This window comes from Equus przewalskii, unplaced genomic scaffold (genome assembly GCF_037783145.1).
Source record: "Equus przewalskii isolate Varuska unplaced genomic scaffold, EquPr2 ChrUn-13, whole genome shotgun sequence".
NCBI classification, from domain to species: Eukaryota; Metazoa; Chordata; class Mammalia; order Perissodactyla; family Equidae; genus Equus; species Equus przewalskii.
This window is the reverse complement of record NW_027228750.1, coordinates 2,957,340-2,968,421: the sequence shown is the minus strand read 5'-3', so window position 1 is coordinate 2,968,421 and position 11,082 is coordinate 2,957,340.

Here is an 11,082-nt window from a genome sequence, read left to right as displayed (position 1 = left end):
AATGTTATAATGAAATGTTTGCTGACCTGTTCTGATAGAGAGTTGCAATTTTCCGATTTTGTCTGCCTAATTAACTCCTTGCTGAAGGCTTTGTAAACTCTTTTATTTTTTTCCGGATAAGAGAGCCTTTTTGATCATTTCTTTTGGTGGTGGTGGGGGTCTTGTGGTGATGAACTTTCTCACCTTTTGTTTATCTGGGAAGATTTTTATTTTTCCATCATATCTGAAGGATATTTTTTCTGGATAGAGTATTCTTGGCTGAAGGCTTTTGTCTTTCAGAATTTTGAATATATCATTCCACTCTCTCCTAGCCTATAAGGTTTCTGCTGAGAAATTTGCTGAAAGTCTGATAGGGGTTCCTTTGTAGGTTATTTTCTTCTTTCTTGCTGCCCTTAATATTTTTTCTTTGTCATTGGCTTTTGCCACTTTTACTAATATATGCCTTGGAGAAGTTATTTTTACATTGATATAATTAGGAGTTATATTAACTTCTTTTACTTGTCATTCCAGCTCCTTCCACAGGTTTGGGAAGTTCTGAGCTATTATTTCTTTGAACAAGCTCTCTGCTCCTTTCTCCTTCTCTTCTCCCTCTTGAATACCTATAATACTTGTGTAGCATTTCTTAATTGAGTCAGATATTTCTCAGAGAATTTCTTCATTTCTTTTTAGTCTTAGTTCTCTCTCTTCCTCCATATGAAGCAGGTCTATATTTCTGTCCTCTAAATTGTTAATTCTCTCCTCCATAATATCAGTTATTTAAGGACTCCAGATTTTTCTCTATCTCATTCATTGTGTTTTTCATCTCCAACATTTCTGATTGGTTTTTCTTTGTAGTTTCAATGTCTTTTGTGAAGAATTCCCTCTGTTCATTAATTGTCTTTCTGCTTTCATTGAACTGCCTTTCTGAGTTTTCTTGTAACACGTTGAGTTTTTTAATGGTAGTTATTTTGAATTCTTTGTCATTTAGATTGTAAGTTTCTGTGTCTTCAGGATTGATTTCTAAGTATTCATCTTTTTCCTTCTTGTCTGGAGTATTAATATACCTCTTCACACTATTTGATGGGGTGGATTTGTGTCTTCGCATAGTGATGGTGTTTGGTCACAGATTCCTCATGCAGCCGCTGGTGGGGAGCAGGAGCTGTGTATTCTGAGCCTGCCATGATCCCTGGCTGCTGTGCCTGTCTGAGCCTTGGCCACTCATTGGGACTGCAGTGGCACTCTGGGCTCTCCCACTGAATAGGAAAGTGATCTTTTTGGGATCAGGGCTACCACCACCTGCTTCCACAGTCTCACCGAGGCGTGCTCCTACCTTTGGGGCTGCATTGGTACTATGGGCATTCTCAGCAGCCAAGAGGTTGTTTGCCCAGGCTTGCAGATCCACCGCTGCCTCTTCCTAAGTCCCACCAGCCATTGTGCTTAGTGCACAGGGCCTCCCCACTGGGCCTGAGCCTGGGCCACTCATTGGGACCATAGCAGCACTGTGGGCTGCCCCACATGACAGGAAGTGATTACACAAGGGCTCAGGGCTGATGCTGCCTCCTCTCACAGTCCTGCCGAGATGGACTTCCACCTTTGGGGCCATGGTGTAAATCTGAGTTTTTTCAAAAAAGCATTTTTCTTTCAAAAAGTATTTGAGAACCAATTAGATGACCAACACAGAGTGAGGGATTTTAACCTACAAGAGAAATTATAAGATTTATTTATTCCACAAGTGTTTTCTGATATTTAGCATGTGCCAAGACACACACTAGAGGCTAGGCATGCAGAAATAACTGACATCAGATATGATTATACGTCCTCAAATCGGAAAGGAGTTAATGTTTGCTTTATTGAGCAGCAATCATGTGTTATGAGGATCGAATCCTTATGACAATCTTGTGAAGAAGCTGAGATTAAACCATAAACCAGCAAAATGCAGTTAAGTATCATGCCTAAGGTCACTGATCATTAAGTGGTAGAGCTAGTGTTTAAGCCCAGGTGCACTGACTCCAAAAGCAACACTCTATCACAATTTGTTTCCTCGAATTGTAAAGATTCTACCATCTCATTATGAACAAAGATCTGTACACACAGGTAATGAGAGGACCGTTGGGACAGAAAACAATGACAGGTGTCTGTTTTGTCTCATGCTCTCTAAGGGCTGGTTTGCTCTAGAAAAGAGAGATCAATTTGGCCTGGAGGAGCAAGGGACACCTTTGCACTCTTTGCCCTGGTTCCCACAGATTTCCATTCAGCCCAATGCACGTTGATTGAAGGGCTACTCTGTGCTGCCTTATGATGCTACTCAAATAGACAGACGAGAGCATGTTTTTGTTATGGTTTCCCACGACTGAAGGCAGATGCTACCAGTTCTTAAGTCTGTCTTTAGGGAATCTTTGTATTGTTTAATGGTCTGTCTGACAGCAGCTATTTGTGCCACCCTACTGGCAGCAGGAAATTGTTTGAAGATTCTTCTGTTCTCAATACCCAAGACATGACAAGCCTAATAAAAGGGTGCTCATGTCAGAATAGCCTTTTTTCCCTTTGTGTGGGCCAAATACCGTCTAGCCCTAAAATTGACAAATGGGGATGCTCTGTATAAAAAGCATCACTAGTGAAGAAAAACATTGAGCAATGTTATAGGAGTCTGAAGTGGCTGGGCTTAGCTTCAATATTGCATAAGTGTTACTATCTCTGTCCAATGCCAGCTCCTAACACATACATATGTCTAAATTCCTCATTTGAAACTTTTTTGCTTGATTGAGGGGAGGCATTCAGTGTAGTGGCTAGCCCTGGTGGTCTAATGGTTAAGATTCAGTACTCTCACCGCTGGCCTGGGTTCACTTCCCAGTCAGGGAACCATACAACCTGTCTGTCGGTTGTCATATTGTGGCAGCTGCATGTTGCTGTGATGCTGAAATCGATGCCACCAGTATTTCAAGTACCAGCAGAGTCACCCATAGTGGACAGGTTTCAGCGGAGCTTCCAGACCAAGACACACTAGGAAGAAGGCCCTGGCCACCCACTTCCAAAAATATTGACCATGAAAACCCCGTGAATAGCAGTGGAACATTGTCTGATAGAGCGCAAGAAGGTGAGAGGATGGTGCGAAAAAACCAGGCAGGGTTTGGCTCTGCTGTACGCAGGGTCCCTAGCAGTCGGAATCAACTTGAAGACACTAACAACAAATTCAGAGTAGTATTAAGTATAGATCATTCAAATGCAGTAAACCAGGAGACTTCCCACCTGGCAACAGACAGCTAAATGGCAACTGTGATATTTAGTAATCCTTCCACACAAAATAGTCAACACATGAGCCCGAAAAGAAGAAAGCTGAAGCAAGATAAAATTGAGGCTGCTAACTACCTCTCAGGGTTGTCTACTTTGACTTTTTGCTCCTTTTAGATGGTGTGTCCCATGAATACATTGCTAACTTCATAGTCAGGAATGTGAGCTCTGGATTTAGACTGCCTAGGTTCAAATCCTGACGACATCACTCACTGGCTGTGTAATCTTTGGTAGTTACTCTCTCTTTGCTCACTTCCTTCATCCAGAAAACGGAGATAATACTCATTACTTTATAGGGATTGTTGTAAGGGTTAAAGGAGATATACACACAGAGGGATTAGAACTTATCAGCTTAGTTATCATCATTGGCCATTTTAATCCTTTCTACTCCTGAAAAGGAAACGAGATATCTGCAGTTTGCTTCCTAATTCTTTTTTTTTTCCTAGGAAGATGTGCCCTGAGCTAACATCTGTTGCCAATCTTCCTCTTTTTGCTTGAGGAAGATTCACCCTGAGCTAACATCTGTGCCAATCTTCCTCTATTTGCACGTGGGTCACAACCACAGCATGGCTGCTGACAAGTGGTGTAGGTCTGCACCCAGGAACTGAACCTGGGCCACCAACGTGGAGTGTGTTGAACTTAACTACCAGGCCACAGGGCTGGCCCCTTCCTTCCTAATTCTTAACACCATAGTGGAGAGAACAGGGCATAGGAATGAAATGCAGCATGGGCTTTGCCACAAAATGGGATCATTGCTGGAGTCCTCAGCCCAAAAGGCTAAGGCTAATTTAAGGAAAGTGTAAAGTTTCAGGAAAGAGTCAGGATATCAAGGAACATTTGGATAAAATTGTCTGAGTGCTTCACAGTTAAATGAGAAGCCAGGGTAGTTTAATCCAGGAGTTCCAGGTGAAGATGTATAAATATACAGGAATTAATGGGAAATGGAGCCACCAGAGACTCCTATCCTGAGGTGCTTTATACCTGTATTAATTAGCTAATTCAATTTACATGTAGATTTCAGTGCAAATGGCACATTTGGAAAACAAATGTTGTGGCATAGAGCAAATAATTAGCTTAGGAATTTGTATTTATCTCCTTGGGCTGCCATAACAAAATACCTTACACTGGGAGGCTTAAATAACAGGAATCTATTTTCTAATAGTCCTGGAGGCTGGGAAGCCTTAGATCAAGGTGTCAGCCAATAGCCGTCCTCCCAGCTTGTAGACTGCCAACTTCTCGCAGCGTCCTCACACTATACAGAGAGAGAGCTCTCTGGTGTCTCTGCTTATCAGGGCACTAACCCTATCATGGGCCCCACCCTCAGGACCTTATCTAAACCTAATTATCTCCCAAAGGCCCCATCTCCAAATAGCATCACATTGGTGGGTAGAGCTTCAACACATGAATTTGGGGGACACAATTAAGTCCACAGCAGAACTGACAGTGAAATTAATGCGTTGAAGCATGGTTTGCCCTGTACCTCCTTGAGGTGTGCTGGTATGCACATTAACATGGCTCACATGGAGTAAGTTATCTGAGTGCTAACTGTTTGGTATTGTTTATTGTAAATGCACACAGTTGGGTAGGATGTACAACATAAAAGCCAAACCATTCAAGTGAGCAGAATTTCCCCACCTACCACTTAGCCATGCTCCAGCTCTTCCATCAGAAATTGGTGATTACTAGAGTGGCAGGAAGGGTGTCATCATGGAAAAAACTTAAGCGTGAGAAGGGATTGCTTAAACATGCATGCAGAGCTCTGGGTGGGAATGCAAAGAACCTGCACAATCCCTCCTCCACAGCCGAACATCTGTGCTGTTTTTGTCTCCTCTGGACTGAAGGAGAAATGTTGAGGGTTGGAGGAAGGGGTAGTGGGGAAAGTAGGAGAAAAAGAGGAATGAAAGAGAAGAAACAGTGCATTAGCACAAAAGAGTGAGAGAGCAGGGAAAAAAAGCCAACAAACCACAGAAAGAAGACCCTCACCTCCCTACTCATGCTCTTCTCTTGAGCTCAAGCGGGTCTCTGACACCCCAACACCAGCAGTGTTGGCGGCTTCTGAAGGAACCTACTGCCTGTGAGAAGGAAGAAGACTGCATGCTTGTAGGAAGAAACACTTCAGATACCAGGGGAGGCCGCAAGCTCCACAGCACTGAGGCAAGGCCTCCCTGTCTCTCTGGTACAGTAGATGAGAATAAGTCTGTCTGCTGTGTGTGGAAACAGGTCTGTTGGTTTCTGCTTAGAATAAGGTGGAAGTTCAGTCCGGGAGAGGGAGGGTGAGCGAGCACTAAAGAGGAACTGAAGAACTAGGAAGAACTAGATCTTTTGAAGAGGATGTCCTAGGCTACCCAGGAAGTCGCCTCAGATCTTCCTCTTCTCATTGTTGGACTGCAGCAAATCCCTCACTTAGAACTTCTCAGCCTTCATCCAAATGCACGGAAACCTTGAGAGAGGACCACGAGGAAGAGGAAGATGGTAGCAGATTAGATAAGCAGTGAGAAGTGATAGATGTTGTGAGGCAGCTTGACAAGACAGGAGATGGTGTGACTGAATGAATCACTAGCCTAGTGCAAGGCAAGAACCTTCATCCTGAAGAACCACATCCTCTTGTGGCTTCTAGGCTGCTTCCTGTGCTGCTCACTGAGAAAAAAATCACCCAGATTAACCTCACTTCCTTTTCTGCTAGGCTTTGCAGGCTAGTAAATCAAGGGACAGCTATAGAGCATGTATGAGCTGCAGCGAGGCATTTGAACAAGAAGGAGCAATGTGGCATTTGTGTGACTCCACAACTGACTGAATGACCACACCCACAGTATGGTGACTAAGGCGCCATGTTTACCTAGAGGAGATCTCCCCAGGTTGTGTTCAAGTGCTCTGCCTTGTTTGGCATTTTCACTGGCAACTTTGATGAAGTCCAAGGGAGCAGGCTTGTCAAGTGTTCAGTGGACACAGAGTCAGGAAATAGCACTAATAACTCAGCCGACAGGAACAAGGTTCAAAGAGATCTAGACAGGTTAGGCTGGTGGATCAAAACTAACAAGATAAAAGATAGAATCCATAGTTAAGTTCAAGTAATTAGCCGCACCAGGTAAGGGAGACTTGCGTTCATGTGTGAAAAATAAAAGCAGTGGTTTTGGTTGATTGCACATTCTATGTAAGTTACTAGTATGACATATTTGTTAGAAAAGAAAGAAAAAAAATTTGAAGCTCTATATTGTGTATATAAAGCGATCATATCCAAAATAAAGGAGATGATTATCCATGGTATTCTTCATATTGAATTCTATTTTCAGTGCCTCCAATTAAGCCAACATTCATTGAACGACACTGGTGAGGGGATCTGGAGGGAGGAAAAGTCATTGCAGCGGTTGGAGTAGTTTCTTTGAAGAATGAGAATATGTGGGGAGTATGGGGAGGACGAGATAGCCGTATCCAAACATTTGAAAGTGACATTCAAAAGAATTAAGTGTATTATGTGTAACTCCAGATGACTAGTGGAAGTTTCAGACAGAAAGATTTCTACTCAATATACATGAGGATTAACCAACATTTTGAGATACCCAAATAGCAAATCTGCTATGACCGGAAGTTTCTATGCTGAAGCCATTAGGGATGATGTGGAGGGGACTGGGTGGGCCCACTAGGTGACCTTAGGGTCCCTTGCCCTCTAGGGTGTTATTTATTTCACTTAACATATATTTATTGAATTTCTATGTGCTGTGTATACAGTGAGTGGCGAGCAAAACAGAAATAAGTCCCCACTCTCTTGGTACTTACACATGCAATCTATGGAGGAGAGAGAAATCAACAAGTAGACAGACAACTTAGTACAAACTGTTACGCAGAAAGCAAACAGGGTGCTGAGATGGAGAACAAGGAAGCCCCTCCACAGGTAAAACAGTCAGGGAGAGTCTCACTCAGGTGATGTTTAAGCTGAGACCTGAAGGATGAGGGGCTAGGCTTTTAAAGAACTAGGAAAAGCATCCCAGGCAGAAAGCCCAACAGGAACAAAGGCTTAAGGTTAGATGAAGCTGGACACACTGAGGAACGGAAGTCAGGGCAGGGTGGCTGGAACCTAGGAGGCAGGGAATAGGACTCAGAACAGGAGAGGGAGACGTAGGCAGGGCCAGATCATATGGGGCCCCAGTGAACCAAGATGAGGATTTAAACTTTTTTCAAATTCAATAGAAAGCCACCGGAGAGTTTTAAGTGAAAACTAACAGAATCAGATTCATGTTTTTAAAAGGTTAATGAGTTCTTTAAGACCATTTTAGTACCAAAAAATAGCAGCAGAAAACAGAGGCTGTGCTGTTCCAGTTACTAGGTTAACTCAGGAAGGAAACGCAGGGAGAACCTGTCAGAACTCTAACAGAGTTTCCTCAGCCCCGAAGATCCCAGCATCTAGGGAGCCTCAAAACCTCATGGCAAAAGTCTTTGGAGCACTGGGCGGTGTATTCATTCACAACTTAAGAACCTGGAGGGGCCGGCCCGGTGGCGCAGCGGTTAAGTTCACACGTTCCACTTCTCGGTGGCCCGGGGTTTGCCAGTTCAGATCCCGGGTGTGGACATGGCACCACTTGGTAAAAGCCATGCTGTGGTAGGCGTTCCATGTATAAAAGAGAGGAAGATGTATAAGGTAGAGGAAGATGGGCATGGATGTTAGCTCAGGGCCAGTCTTCCTCAGAAAAAAGAGGAGGATTGGGAGTAGTTAGCTAGGGGCTAATCTTCCTCAAAAAAAAAAAAAAAAAAAAAAGCAACCTGGAATCTACTGCGGTGCCATTTGTTGCCTTCCAGGAGAAATGCAGCTCGGGTTGACTGCCAGGAAACAAGGTCAGAGACACAAGAGGTCTCGAACCTCTAGGTTAGGTGTAATTTGTAGAGGCAAGGGTTTTAGGAAACGAGTGAGAAGTGTCCTTGTTTCCTATGTTTGGAATTAGGGTTGAGGATAAGGTTAGAATTAAGCAAAATAACTACTATAGAGTTAAGGGAAAAGGGGAAAAGAGATCTTGCTATAAAATTTGAAATTAGATACCAAAAAGAGAGTGGAAGAAATAAGGAAAATAAAAGAAAGAAAGTACTAATTACAGGAAGATCTGGATTAAACAGCTAGATTGAGAACTAATTGAGTTTAAGAGGTGCTGTGGTGGAGGTGCGGAGAAGTGGGTCCCACAACTCCTTTACTGCTGACAATAACATTGCACGTGGTATAGAAAAATGGGAAAAAAGAAAAAACCACCAATAATCCTACCATCTTAAATAAGCATTATGATTATTTTGGTGCATTCCCTGTTACTTTTTCCCGTGTGTCTGCTTTTAATGTCTTTACTGGGTTTTTCTTTAAATCATAAGAGCAATACATGTGAGTCATAGAAGATAAAAACTGCACTGATCTCCCACCCCAACCTCTCAGAAGTATATAAATGGAATTACACAATATATAGTCTTAAAAGTTAACCACTTGTTGTGGTTAAAAATATTTTCTACATGACTATAATAATAGTCTATATGCAATTTTGTTACTTAACATTATATAGACCATTACTATTTCTTTCATCTCTTTGGATTAATAACAATAATGTCATTTTTACTTAGGTTTTAGTTTAAGTTCCATATAAACCTTTAAAAGAAAAAGGCTTTCAAGACCATTTAAAAAAGAGGAGGAGGATGGCTAATAAGCACATGAAAAGGAGTTCAACATCAATCGGCATTAGGAAATGCAAATTAAAGCCAAAACGAGATACCACTTCACAACTACTAGAATGACTATACATTCACGAGTTGCTTAACAACGGATATATTCTGAGAAATGTGTCCTTGGGCAATTTCATGTTGCACGAACGTCATAGAGTGCACTTACACAAACCTAGATGGTATAGCCTACTACACACCTAGGCTATATGGCACTAATCTTATGGGACCACCCTTGTATATGCAGTCTATCATTGGCGGGAACCGTCATTATGGGCACGTGACTGTAATAAAAAAGACAGACAATAACAAGTGTTGTTGAGGATGTAGAGCCCCTGGAACCTTTATACACTGCTCATGGGAATATAAAATGGTACAGCCACTTTGGAAAACAGTTTGGCAATTTTTTAAAAAGTTAAACATAAACTTACCACATGACCAGCACTTCCACTTGTAGGTATCTATCCAAGAGGAAGGAAAACAAATATCCACATAAAGACTTGTTAATGTTCATAACATTATTGCTAATAACTCCAAAGGGAAAAGATCCAAATGTTTATCAACTGGTAAATAAATACAACGGAATACTATTCAGTAATAAAAACAGTGAAATACTGATACACGCCACAACATGGATGAACCTTAAAAGCATTACGCTAAATGAAAAAAGGCAGGGGCAATAGACTACATATTGTATACTGTTTATATGAAATGTCCAGAAAAGGCAAATTTATAAAGACAGAAAGCAGATCAGTGTTTGCCTTGGTTCTGGGTGTGTTAGTGGGGACTGACTACATAGAGGTTTGAGGGAAGTTTTTGGGATGATGGAAATGTTCTAAAACTGGAGTGTGGTGATGGTTGCACAACTTCATAAATTTACTAGAAAAGCATTGACTGTACACTTACCAAAAAGAAAAGTAGATGAAGGAGGGCCTGCTTTGAACAGTTTTGGGCATGTTTTAAGACCAGTGAAATTTGGAAACTCATACAAAATACTGGTACAACAAAAGAATTTGTAAAGTCTTTTGGCTTTTCAAATTATAACCAGATTTGTCCTTACTATAATACCCTGACTGTGTCTATGTCAAAGGACAAGTTTAAAACGGTCGTATATCTGAAAGGCACAAAATGAAAGGAAACTGAATTACTATTATGTATCACAAAGCAAAAAGAATGAAACAACAGAAGAGGCGGGCCTTGTGTTTGGTTTTTGTGTTAACATGCTGCTACCTAGTGATCATTTATAAGATGGCAGGACTTGGTTTGTTTTTCAGTCTTGGATTTTCTGGGCCATGCCTGTATTCCACAAATATCTGAATGCTTGGCTAATTGTAGGTTAAATATCTGAATGACTCTCTGAATATTTTATGCTTCATAAAAATACCGTAGTGGCAAGAACTGGATTGGGAATCTCAAAAATGTCTTCCAGACCCTATATGTCCAGTGTCTGCTTTGCAACTGAGCCAGAACAAGATTAATCTACGGGCCCCACATGGTTCCAAAGTTCAAGGCGTGACCTTGGGGTGAGCTCCTAACTATGCTAAACTTTGGCATCCTACTTTTTAAAATGGGGATAAAAGAATACCCACTGCCAAGGTAGCTGTGAGAACTAAATGTGAAAATGCATATAAAAGAATTTACACACTTCAGAAAAAGTTAGGCTACACTGATGGTGCCCTTTAGTAATAACATGCCTCACAGGCAAAAATCCTTTCTCTGTCATTTAAAATGTGTTCCTCCTTCCCACCCCATCCCAAAGTAATGAGCAAAAACTCAGAGGGATGCACGTTCAGAAAATGAAATATACTTCTTAGAATTATCAGCTGATTGGAAAAACACATTTGGACAATTTATTAAAATAATGAGTAAAGATAAAGGCTGCATAGAAGCTGGAATTTTACAAATAACTTAGAATCACTGCTTATTTTTAAACAGTACAGATAGTGACAGATACGTTAAGGGGTGACTATTCTAGCTGAGCCTCTCACCACCAGTATCTTACAGATGTCTGACACGTTTAACATCTGCAGCCAGCACAATCTGACCAGAGAAAACATAATTCTTTCATTTTGCCAAGAATTTAAACGTGTTTGCATCACTCCAGATTTTCTTCCATAGGTCAAAGAACCA